At 44.8% G+C, this 12,899-nt stretch overlaps 1 protein-coding gene and 1 long non-coding RNA gene across 3 annotated transcripts in view; one reads left to right on the plus strand and one right to left on the minus strand.

Moving 5' to 3' along the window:
- The window catches only part of Nxpe4 (neurexophilin and PC-esterase domain family member 4), a 247,750-nt gene that overhangs the window by 189,821 nt on the left and 45,030 nt on the right, over positions 1–12,899 (plus strand). The window lies entirely within an intron of this gene.
- LOC120094141 (uncharacterized) lies at positions 4,098–10,337 on the minus strand. 2 transcript variants are annotated; one of them, NR_190525.1, is given in 3 exon segments: positions 4,098–5,559; positions 7,733–9,647; positions 9,951–10,337. It is a non-coding gene; the product is annotated as an uncharacterized LOC120094141 (long non-coding RNA).

Consider the following 12,899-nt stretch of genomic DNA (forward strand, 5'->3'; position numbering starts at 1 on the left):
TATGAGTGTTTCTCATGTATGTCTGTGTTCCACATGTATGCAGTGCCCACAGAGGCCAGAAGAAGGAATCCAGTCCCTGGAACCAGATTTGCAAAGGGATGAGTTACTGTGTGGGTACTGGGGACCAAATCAGTCTCTGAGGAGCAGCAAGCGTTCTTGACCCCTGAGCCATCTCTCCAGGTTTTTCATTGCTGTGTAAGCCCCTCACCTAGTACAGCTCTATTCAGACATTCTGCTTCGTGGTTTGGTCTGGGTAGTTTGTATGTTTCTAGAACTTTGTCCAATTCTCAGACAACATCGAAGGTGCTGACATATAACTGTTCCCAATAATCTCTCCTATGGCGTTTCATTTTATTGGTTGAAATGTCTTTTTCTTTTATAATTAATTAGTTAAATGATGATGGCTGAATACAACTCCTTTCTCTGTGTCTCACTATCACCTCTCTCTGTAATTGGTCTGTTGGGGGTGGAGGGCCAAGCTTAAGCTATTAGAACTACCCAGGTTTGGACCCTGAGTTCTTCAGTGGCATTAGTACATTGGCTCTCACAAACGAGAGCAAGAAACAGACTGACAAGAGAAATCTATTCTTCCCCTTCAGCCTGAAGTCTCACTATAATGCCCTTAGGGGACAGATCCTAAAGACAAAAAACAAACAAACAAACAAACAAACAAACAAACAAAAAAACCAGATGAAGTCCACAGAGTCCCTGCTCCAGAATCACAAAAGCAGATGGCAGCTCGGAGTGAAAGGGCAGCAGCTTAAGACCAGGCATGCTATCTACCTGGTTAGATTTACTCAGACTTTATTTACTTATTTCTTTATATGTGAAGTTCTGTGGGTCGAGCTCACAGCCTTGCACGTGCTGAGAAAAGAATTTTATCACTGAGGCAGACCACCTCCCCCCCCACACACACACATTCTCATTTCTTTGAGGAAGAGGGTTGCATAGGTAGGTAATGTGCAAGAGTGTGTATGTTTGGATGCATATGTGCATATGAGTATGTGTATCTTATGTGTGCGTGCATCTGTACACATGCATGTGAAGGCCTGAGGTTGACCTTGGGTGTGCTTCTCAGTTGTTCCCCACTTTATTTATTGAGGCAGAATCTCTCAGCATAAATAGGAGCTTACCAATTTGTCTAGTCTAGCTACCCAGCCTGTCCCTGGAGTGCTAGGATTATAGACTATGGTCATACCTACCAGCACTACATGGGTTCTGGGGATCAATTTTCAGTCCTTATGCTGTGTGGCAAATGCTTTACCCTTCAGACTATCTCCCCAGTCCTCATTGGTCATTTCTAAGAAAATTTCCAGAGCCAGGGAGTAGTGGTGCCCACCTTTAATCTCAGTACGCAGGAGGGATAGTGCGGGTGGATCTTTGTGAGTTCCAGGCCAGCCTGGTCTACAGAGCGAGTCTCAGAACAGCCAGTGCTGTTACACAGAGAAACCATATCTCAAAAACCACAAACCACAACCAAAAATCCAAACCAAAATAAAATAAAACACAAACACAAACCAACAAAGGAAGAAAGAAATTGTCCCGAATCCCCCTGTGTCTGGGTAGATCTGGGGCTCTTTCATTGCTTGCCCAGAGAACCTGTCTTATTTTCATCACATCTCCACAGGTTTTGCACCCATCTATTCATGTATATGTATCTCTAAAGCAAGACCTGTATCTTTTATATACCCTTGGTGTATCTAAGCTCATGTGATTCAGCAGTTTAGAACATTGTCTCGCAGTGTGTGTGGTTGAGAATTGGCTTAGCTGAATGCCTACCTATGCCTCAGTATCTTTCATGAAGTTCCTGCCAAAGTGGTGACTGCAGACAGCCCCTCCCCTCAGCCCTTGGCTAGTGCAGGGGACCTGCTTTCAAGATGGCACTCTCCTATGGCCTTCACAAATCATGGTTCCTGGCTGTATGTTAGTAAGAGGTGTCAGTCCCTCTTGATGATACAGACGTTTACACAGGCTGTCTCTGCACAGGCTGCATGAACATCTTCACAGTGGCACAACACACTTCTTCCAATGCAAGTAATCAATGACAAAGCCGGGGGTAAGGGGGAACTGCAGTTCTCTTTAGGGTTGACCCATACACATCAGCACCATCCAACTACCCTGGTTAGAAGCCCTACTCAAAAGAAAAGAAATTCAACCCTAGAGAAGTTCGAAGAATTTATGAACAGCTCTTTGTAGCATATTTTAGTTAAGAATGGCTTTTAACTGAACTGCTATTTGGAAGTATTCTATATCAGAACTAAGCCTCAAATCACTGCTTTAGGAGAAGCGTGGCCAGTTATTAAATGTGACTATATTATAAAACTTGGTTTTATATGTACTATGTTATTCTTGATTGTTTTTTAAACTTGTAAACTAAGGATATATTAGAACAGTTCATAAAGACTTTTTTAGGTTCTTAAAAAAACAAAAAACAAAAAACCAAACAAATAAACCCCCAAAACACCAGTCCCAGAACTTTCTGTCAGTTATGATCTAGCATCATGAATATGGTCTTTGATATTTAAATACCTCACTGAACCATATGGTCATCAGTACACATGTAGAGTGGGCACATAATAAATGCTCAATAAAGTTTTATTGAATAAATGAAAGAGTAAAGAGGAAACACCGGGCTCAGCTGTTCACTAGCACTCTGTCTAAGTACTGTGTGTATGAGGATGATCTGCGTAGGGGTGGGTAGGGGTGCGTCTTGTGTACATGTACTTCACATACAGGCACAGTGTGAGTCAAAAGTAGCATTTGTTTTCACCTTGGTGCTCTTGCCAGTTATGGTTTGAATTAGAATTTAATTCCATCAAAGGCTTAAATACAAGAACACATAAACACCGTAAGAGTATTTCAAGACGAATTGATGCTCTTCTAAGTGTGTATGGATTTCTTAGATGCACATAACCAGCAATGTCAGCCTTTAAGACCGCTCGCTCGAGATGTTAACTGTTCACACCGTGGCTGAGTTTTCATATCACAGAACCAAAGGTCAAAGTGATGGTGTGGTTTAAGACCCTTGGTATAGCACGATCACTGAAACGGGCTTTTGCTTGTTATGCTTTCTTAATGGATTACAATCTTGGCTGATGACTGACAGTCTTTCAGAAAATAATTGGGTCATAAGGACTCTTATCATTGGGTTGAACTATGAATTAACTCACTATTTGGTGGCATTATTGGGAAAAGGAGCCTAGTTGGAAGAGAAGTAGGTCACAGGGGACTTGCCTGGAACGATATAGCTTGTCACTAAAGATACTCACTCCTGCTTATCCCCTCTCCTCCCTCCCCCCTCCCCCCTTCTCCCTCTCTGTCTCTCCCCCCTCCCCCCCTTCCTCTCTCTCTGTCTCTTCCCCCCTCTCCCGCTCTCCACCCACAGCGCTGTTGTGGTGCCCAACTGTGATCTTCTTCCCTCCTCACCATAGTACAAAGTAACAGAGTCAGACAAGCATGGACTGAAACCATGGGCCAAAACAAGCATTTTTTAGAAGTTGATTTTCGTCCTCAGGTTTTCAGTCACAAAGATGTGAAGTCGATCGACACAGTCGCATAAATGTTTTTTAAAAAGATGTGCAGTCTTGTGGACTTCAGTTGGAAGGTTCTAAGTCTATGGGGGTTGTGGTGGTGGGGGCTTTTGCTTTAAACTTCACAGATGATAGCACTTTAAAACGAGTCAGCCTTGGGTAATGATTAAATGAATTACCTTGATAAGAAAAAAAAATCCTACTTCAAATATAAGAGCAATGAGAACTTTCACTGTTGAAAGAGGGGAAAAAAAAGCACAGCTCAATTTAGCAAAAACCGTTGAACCAAAGAGGGTGCTACCATGTCCAGAAAAATGACATCGTGTGAAGGGATGAACCTGCTGCAAAGGAGAACAGTATTTAGGCTTCAGAAAGCAAAGTGGAACTGGCAAGGTGGCTCAGAGGACAAAGGTGCTCTCTACCAAGACTTAAGACCTGATTATTTTGGCCCTGGGATCCACATGTTGAAAGAGAGAATTTCCTTCCAGTTGAAAGACCCCCAAACTTGGGGAGACTCTCGCTCCAGTCACGGGTTGGGGTACCCCCAGGAAACACGAGTAGCCGGTCTTGATGTAATCAGCAAGAGGCAGTTTTATTTACGAGATCTCGGGCTGACTCGTATCCCACACAGGAGATTGAGTCAAGCCCCAAGCCTCTCTAGGCAGGAGCTTATATAGGGAAAACCAGGGGTTTCGTGTGGATACACATAATTGGCTAATACAAAGGGTGCACAGTTACTTTTGGCACGGAGTTACATCAACAAAGCATACGTGTAATCTAGCATCTCAGCAATGTGGGCAGGGCAACTCATCTCACTGCAGCAGGGGGATGACCCATCCTCAGGGAGTGAAGGAAGGGGAGGGGGTGGCTCCAGATGGCCAGTGTCCTTGGGAGCTGATAGTCGGGCCGGTGAGCCCTATCTCAAATTCTCTCAGGCATGTCTGGACTTTGTTTGAGACTAACTTTTTGAAATTTAACTCTTCATTCCCTCTACTTGTTGTGAGTAGTTCTAATCTTAGAACTACATGGAGAGCTCAGCTTCATCTGGCATAACAGCTTGGTACTGTTGTCTTAACATGAGGACGTGTACAGCGCTAATCCGCTCCCTGACAAAAGCTAAAAGGCGATTAATGATGTAGAGTCCAAAAGTGAGCAAAAGGAAGAGGATAATCAAGGGACCAGCTAAGGCTGACAGCAGGGTGGTAAGCCATGGGGACCTATCGAACCAGCTTTGAAACCAGTTATCAGTGGTTTCTCATTCTCGTCATCTCTTGTCCAACCTCTCTCTAAGTTTAGCCATAGAATCTTTAATGGTCCCGGAGTGATCGGAGGTAAAAACAACATTCTTCCCTCAAAGCAGCACATAGCCTTCTTTCTTTAAGGAATATCAGGTCTAATCTTCTCCTATTTTGAAGGACTACCTCTGAGAGGGAGGTTAGGTATTCTTGGAGGATAATCAAGGGACCAGCTAAAAAGTCTTTAGGATTCCAATCTGAACACTATCTAAACCTATACACCAAGGTCATGACTATCTTAGAACTTTTAAACTTATGGTCCCTGAGGCACAGTCCCAAGAAGTGTCAGGAGTATTAACATATGTAATGTTACATCATTTGTAATAGAAATCAAACCTATCTCTATATTTTTCTCGATGGAACCCAGGGCAAACATGAAATTCTTGTTTCTAAAGCACACTCCTCAAGTGAGCATTATAACAACCTCCCAGTCACTTATCTGATGTGTAAGTCTAGGGAGCTTTTTGAAGATCTGAGTGTCCCTCTAGGTCCCAGCTCTCAGCCCCAATAGCTAGTATGCGGCTGGTGAGGGCTGAGAATTGACAGCTGTCAGGGTGGTCAGCAGCACCAGGTACGGTCCTTTCCAGCGAGGCTCGAGTGTCTGGGCTCTGTGTCATTGTATGTAGCTACAGTCTCCGACCTGGAATGGATGAGATGTCTCGGGGGTCCCCGGGGCATAGGCTGCTGCCAGCTGTGAGCAGATTTCTTTCTGTATCACCTGTAGGTCTTTTAGCCTGACACATAAATCATTATTACTATGACATGTTGGTTCAGTAACATCATCTAATACAGTCAGAGGATCTGAGGCCCCATATAAGATCTCAAAGGGGGTAAGCTGAATCTGGAAGGGGTATTTCTTGCTCTGAAGAGAGCAAGAGGGAAAGAGGGCCATCCAGTCTACGCCAGTCTCCATGGTCAATTTAATTTGGTCAGGGTCTCTTTTAGAGTTTTATTTATTTACTCTACCTGTCCTGAACTTTGAGGTCTGTAAATAGAATGTAATTTCCAATCGACCTCTAAATACTTGGCCACACCCTGGCTTACCTTGGCAACGAAAGTAGGGCCATTGTCTGACCAGATTACCTTGGGCATTCCAAATCAGGGGAAAGATTTCTTCCAGTATCTTCTTGATGATTGTAGAGGCCGTCTCTTGTTTGGTGAGGAAAGTTTTTGTCTATTCCTGAAAAGGTATCTACAAGCACTAGGAGATACTTGTGATCATATTTTCCTGGTTTTATCTCAGTGAAGTTTACTTCGACTTTTTACTAAACTCTCTAGGTCTCTTTGTCCTGTTTTCTTGTTGAGCACTTACTTATTGACATACCTTTTTCTGAGGAATATAGTTTTCCCTCAAGTGTGCCATTGTCTTTTTTTTTTTTCCATTTAAGCAATTTGGGCCTTTTCTTCTGTTGTACATTTTAAGTGAGGCAATCCCTTAGTCCAATCCCAGTTCCCAGTGGCTGTCTCTTGTAAGCCTGTAACCAGGATAGGCTCCTGCATAGCCATTTTCCAAGCCACTTTATCTGCTTTGTTACTGTCCCATGCCACTGAATCTCTTCCTTCTGATATCCTGAGCAATGAATAGTACTCACAGTTGTTGGATTCACCAGGGCATCCAAGAGATGGTAAAGGCATCTGCAGCGCTGATGTGCTGGGGGGTAGAAGTTCAGCCATCCCAGATGACATTGTATTGTCCACCACGGCAGCACCCACTTATCTCTGACCTTCATGAAGAGAACTGTTCCCATCTGTGGACAAGGTCCTCGGCTTTCAGCAGGGGTCAATCAGCCAGTCGCAGAGGTCTTTCCTCCACCCATGGGCTTCTGCCAGTGCTTGACACTTGTGCTGTGGTGGCTCCAGGTCAGGATTGGGCAGCAAGGTGACCAGATTGCCCCCAACAGGTGGAGAATCTAGTCCATGTCAGCTGATCAGTGATCCCATCCTCTGGGACATTTCATTTAAAGGCAAAACATCAGCCACTCTACCACAGTTTAAGTCCTGGATTGGGTAATAATTGTCAGAGCCCAGCTGGCAGGAATGATGTGTTCCAGGCAGAACGGCACTAAGCCACACACACACATCTCCCAGCATCAGGTACTGGTGCACTGAGACAGGTCTTAAGCTCCACATACACAGTCTGTAGATATGCATACATATGGCCTCACCCAGCCATTTTAGCCCATGCAAGCCATTTTGGAGAGCAAATTTCTCAGGAGCAAGGGATAGGGGTAGTCCATAAGTATTGTTCATTGTCAGTAGCCCCCTGTACTCAAGGTCTTTGGATATTGGCCCACTGGGGGGGGGGGCATAGGAGCACAGCGTATTGGGTCTCTGTGTCCACAAAACAACTGGGCAGGCTTCCCTTCTATCTTTGCGTATAGCCAGCACTCTAGGACCAAGAGGCTTGCCTTCGGGGCTGCTGGAGAGGCCCCTCTTGTTCTTCCTGTGACAGTCTCTGACCCAGTGTCCTTTTTTTCTTTGCATTAGGCACACTGATCTTTAGCCAGGAATTTTCTTCTGTTGCCAGGTACTGTCTTCCTAGGTTCCTTAACTACTGTGGCCAGTATGTTTTTCTCTTGTCTTTTATCTCTTTAGCTCTCTAGCTTCCTCTTTTTTGTCTCTTTTCTTTTCTAGCTTTCTGCTCTTTTTTTTTTCAGTCTCTCTGTCTGTATCTTCTTCTACAGTTATTAGTTACTGTCCACTTTTGTGCACCGACCCTGAACCATATATCAACCTTATTTTCTCTGCAACTTAGAACAACTCTCTCAGTGACTAGGCTTAACTCTTCAAGTTTCTGTAACTGTTTCTTTATATCTTTTTCTTACTTTAGCCAAATTGGTGGGGCGTTTTCTAGCCCCTCGGAGACCCACCCTTGGAGCCTGGTGGCAGACCCGGAGCACTCCCTACCTTCAGGGGTATTCAAGTCAACAGTCAGGAGTGAGGGTCTTCCATCCATGTCTGGAACATTCTTTCTGGCCTCTAGTAGGATTCCGTCTTTCCTCAGTGGTAAAGAAGACCGGTAACAGTTACTAACAAGCATCTCAGATGGGATGGTGAGAAAAACAAGAGAATCTTGAGAATAGAGGTCCACTGAAGAGGACAAATAGCATTTAGTCACACAGCTAAACCATGAGGCCTTCTTGGGACAAAAAGGCCGTTGTAGAAATAAGCACAAGCTTTGTTCCTGTGAAACAGAAAGGCAAGCAGAGAGGCAGCTGATCTGTTATCGACTATCTCTCTGGACTTAGATTTTACTTAAGAAGTACCTCCCTTCAGTGCCAGCTCAGTGGCTCTGTCTCTCAATAAACCCAGCCTCTGAAGGACACTAGGCTTCTAGTAAGAACTAATAACAAAAGGATGGAGAGAGGGTTAGAACCTGGGTGTTAGATGCCAGGTGGCTGACAAAAGAACTGTAACCAGTTCACCTGGGGCTATCAGGACTGTAGTAGTAGTCCTTCACCAAGCTGTCTCACTGGGTTAAAGGCCCATGGAAAAGAAAACATTAATCCTGACCTTGGCCACAGCCAAAGCCTGAATTCTAGATTTTGACTGGCAAAACAAAGTTCTTCACAGTTTGTTGTAGATTCTTTGAAACTATTTTAGGGGTTTCTCTGCCCCCCAACCTGAGGCATTTTGACCACAGGGGCAGGAACTGGCTGCTGTGGGGATAGGATCAAAGGCACTCTCCATGTCAATGATGACTAACAGGGAAGGTTACTTAATGTTGGAGATCAACTCCTCTCTTGGAATAGGGCCAGCAGATATGGCAGGCTCCCTTAAAGACCTTCTCTTAATGAACACTCTCTTTTTGTGAGCAAGTGTTGAAGGTTTGGCCACTGAAGGCAGCAACTGGAATTATTTTTTTTTCAGGGCTAAAAGTCTCATAATACAACCACTAACTCTACGCTATCTTTTTGTTGTCAAAGCGTCAACCCCAGCCGGCCTCCTTACCTTGAAACTCCTCTTACGCTGACTTGGCCAGAGCTGTGCTGCTGCCCATGCGTAGCCTGTAGCTTGCCAGCAGGCCTGAATGCTTGCCACCCTCAGCCCCTACATTTTCCTACTCTATGCTGTCCCTTCCTTAGAAGCTGTGAATGTTTAAGCAACAGGGAGAATTTTTCTTCAGGATCTAAGGTAAAGCTTTCAGGTTCTTGTTAATGCCTGCTTCAGACAGATCACTCGCTAACCTGGAGTCCTTCATACACAACGGTTAACAGCAGCTGGGCTGGACAATGGGAGTAAAGAGAGGGGCAGCTCTCCTTGGGGAGGAGGCTCAAGAGAGAAAGATAAAACTCCCCGGCAGAAAACAATTTCTCTCAAGCAAATTATTTTTAACTTTTAAGTTAAGCACCAAGAGGACCAAGTAAAACTCCTTGACAAACAAAGCAAACAGTTTCATGATTTCAAACACAGTCGTCAGTCCAAGATTTCAAACACAGTTGTCAGTCCAAGTCCAAAAACGAAACAAAAGCCAAAAAGACACTGGACAATACCACAGAAAACAAACCAGACAAACAAACAAGACCAAGACAAAGCATCCTATAACCAATTTCCACAGATGCCTGGTACCTTCAGTACCTGGCCCAAACTGCAGCTTAACCTTAGCTGCTTCTGGGATACCAAACACAGAAACAGAATACAGACAACAGACACTAACACATCTAAGCACACTTGTCCATGCCTATACTTAAATAGGCAGCCGAACGCGACCTCCGAAGTCAAGTCACAGTCAGATCTTTTCGACTGTTAGTTGCCGGGTTCTCCCGACAATATTCGGCTCTTGGAACATCTCCCAGAGCTGGGGCATCCCCACTTCCGCTATCTAAAAAAAGAAAACAAAAAGAAAATGGCTATTCGGAGTAGGAACCCAGTACCTACTCACACACGTCTGTCCAGGGCGGGGAAACCCATCCCCCTGAGTGCACTCAAAAACGGGGTGCACTCAAATACAGGGTGGGAAGCCCATCCACCCAAGCACACTCAAATTAAACCTAGACCATGGCACAATATACAGTACGTAATACACAACATACACACATACACACACACACACACACACACACACACACACACACACACACACACACACACACAGCGGCCGCTTTCAACACTCACACCAACGTACCTCCAAGAGGCATTCGGGTCTCCGGGGGTCACGCTCCTATCTCGGATGAGCCCCCAATGAAAGACCCCCAAACTTGGGGAGACTCTCGCTCCAGTCACGGGTTGGGGTACCCCCAGGAAACACGAGTAGCCGGTCTTGATGTAATCAGCAAGAGGCAGTTTTATTTACGAGATCTCGGGCTGACTCGTATCCCACACAGGAGATTGAGTCAAGCCCCGAGCTTCTCTAGGCAGGAGCTTATATAGGGAAAACCAGGGGTTTCGTGTGGATACACATAATTGGCTAATACAAAGGGTGCACAGTTACTTTTGGCACGGAGTTACATCAACAAAGCATACGTGTAATCTAGCATCTCAGCAATGTGGGCAGGGCAACTCATCTCACTGCAGCAGGGGGATGACCCATCCTCAGGGAGTGAAGGAAGGGGAGGGGGTGGCTCCAGATGGCCAGTGTCCTTGGGAGCTGATAGTCGGGCCGGTGAGCCCTATCTCAAATTCTCTCAGGCATGTCTGGACTTTGTTTGAGACTAACTTTTTGAAATTTAACTCTTCACTGTCATCTACATACACTGCTGTGACATGTAAACACACACACATACGTGTGTGTGTGTGTGTGTGTGTGTGTGTGTGTGTGTGTGTGTGTGTGTGTGTATTTAAGGCAAAATGAAGAAATATGTTAAGATCTAGTGAGAGAGAAGGGCCCCGTGGAAAGAATGGAATGGCTATCTGAAGAGGAAGGGAGAATTTAGAAGTCTGGAACATGTGCTCAAGAGCCAAAGATTCAAAAGGTCTTCTTAAGATGCAGGGTAGTGTTTCTAAGGTAAAGGCATTAGGATGAGGATGTGAGTTCCTCTCCTGACCCTGCTACTTGCTCAGTCTCCTTGCTCATAAAATAAGAGTCATAATGTGGGTGTGCTGTGTGTCACGTGCGCAAATGTCTTAGTATAAGCCAAGGTCAAATGGCATGGTAAGGGTTCAATGACTGGTAGTTTGGACCAGTTTGGACCTTGTGTTTCCAGGAAGGAATTTCTATCCTCCACGGTCCAATTCTCAGTCTGAGTTCCTAGACTCTGGCCTTGACTTCATCTCTGGGCATTTGCCACCTACACACTGTGTTTAAGTGACTCCAATTATAAATTCTTCTAAGCTACTACCCTGTCTCCCACCTACGCCGACTCTCATACTCTGTCCTGGCTGGCTCTTCATGTCCTGTCCTCCTGATACTTGACGTCACCTACGTGGGCTTCAGAGAAGCTGCAGAAAGCATTCTGAAATGTGTGTCCCTCTTGTGCTTTCAGATCCTCAGACTTTCTGAGTTTTTTTTTTTTTTGATTTTCAATAGATTTTTTTTAACATTTGTTTGTTTGTTTATCTTATATATGTGGATGCTTTACTTGAATTTGTGTCTGTGTGCCGATATGTACCCAGTGCCGTTGGAGGTCCAGAGAGGACATTAGATATCCTGGGACTGGAATTACAGGCAGCTGTGAGCCACCATGTGGATGCTGGGAATTCCCCAAATCCTCTGGGGAAGCAACCAGTGCACTTAACCACAGAGCCATCTTCCAGCCCCGTACTTTTCATCCTTAACACCAATAGATCAAGTACTGCCTCAAACACAGCTTTGATGAATTATGTCTTCTGGAAGGACAGAAACCACAAACATTGCCAACCAACCAGAGCTTCCAGGGACTAAGCCACTACCTAAAGACTATACATGGACTGACCCTGGACTCCAACCTCATAGGTAGCAATGAATATCCTAGTAAGAGCACTAGTGGAAGGGGAAGCCCTGGGTCCTGCTAAGACTGAACCCCCAGTGAACTAGACTATGGGGGGGGAGGGCGGCAATGGGGGGAGGGTTGGGAGGGGAACACCCATAAGGAAGGGGAGGGGGGAGGGGGATGTTTGCCTGGAAACCGGGAAAGGGAATAACACTCGAAATGTAAATAAGAAATACCCAAGTTAATAAAGATGAAAAAATAAAAAAAAAAAAGAAAACACAAACATTTGAACTTTGGACAGTTTCTGGGTATACATCATTGTTAATTGATTTTGGATAGGAAGTTAGAGACATGGTCAGGGGAAACTGGCATTTTGTATTTTTGTTGTTTTTTGTTTGTCTGTTTTTTGTGGTTTTTAATTTTTAACAGTATGTGTTTATTGTGTGTACATTTGGAAGTGAGGGGATAACTTGTGGGAGTCAGTTCTTTCCTTCCACCACGTTGGTGCCAGAGATCAAACTCAGGTTGTCAGGCTTGGCAGCAAGAACCTTTACCACTAACCCATTTCTCTGACCCTGTTTTGTTTTGTGATCTGGAATCTCAGATAGCCCAGTGTATTAGTCAGGGTTCTCTGGAGTCACGAACCTACGGAATGTCTCTACGAATTAAAGGAATTTACTGTGATGAATTACAATCTGTAGTCCAACTTCCCAACAGTGGTCAGCCGTGAATGGGAAGTCCAAGGATCTCATAGTTGCTCATTCCCATGAGGCTAGTTGTTTCAGCTGCTCTTCTGTAGAAGTAGATTCCAACAGATGTGCTGGCAAGTAAATGCAAGCAGGCGAAGAAGAGTGAATCTTCGTTCTTCTAATGGCTGACATAGATCTCCAGCAGAAGGTGTGACCCAGACTAAAGGTGTCTATCACCATGCTGAGATCTGGGACTTGTTTTGTCCAAAGCTGACCTTGAACTTGGAGATCTCCTTGCCTTAGTCTCTGGAGATTAAAGCCCTGTACTACCTTGCCTGGGTCTAAGCTTTTCCTAGCCACGATGCCTCAAGATCTCCAAGCCAAGATCCAGGTCAGAAACATATGTCTTCCAGTCTCAAGATCTGGATCACAGGTGAGCCCTCCAGTTCTGGATTGTAGTTCTTTCCAGATATAGTCAAGTTGACACCCAGGAATAGCCATTACACTCAGGCTGATCAAACTTACTCTGTGGTGGAG

This window comes from Rattus norvegicus, chromosome 8 (assembly GCF_021556685.1).
Source record: "Rattus norvegicus strain SHRSP/BbbUtx chromosome 8, alternate assembly SHRSP_T2T, whole genome shotgun sequence".
Taxonomy (NCBI): Eukaryota; Metazoa; Chordata; class Mammalia; order Rodentia; family Muridae; genus Rattus; species Rattus norvegicus.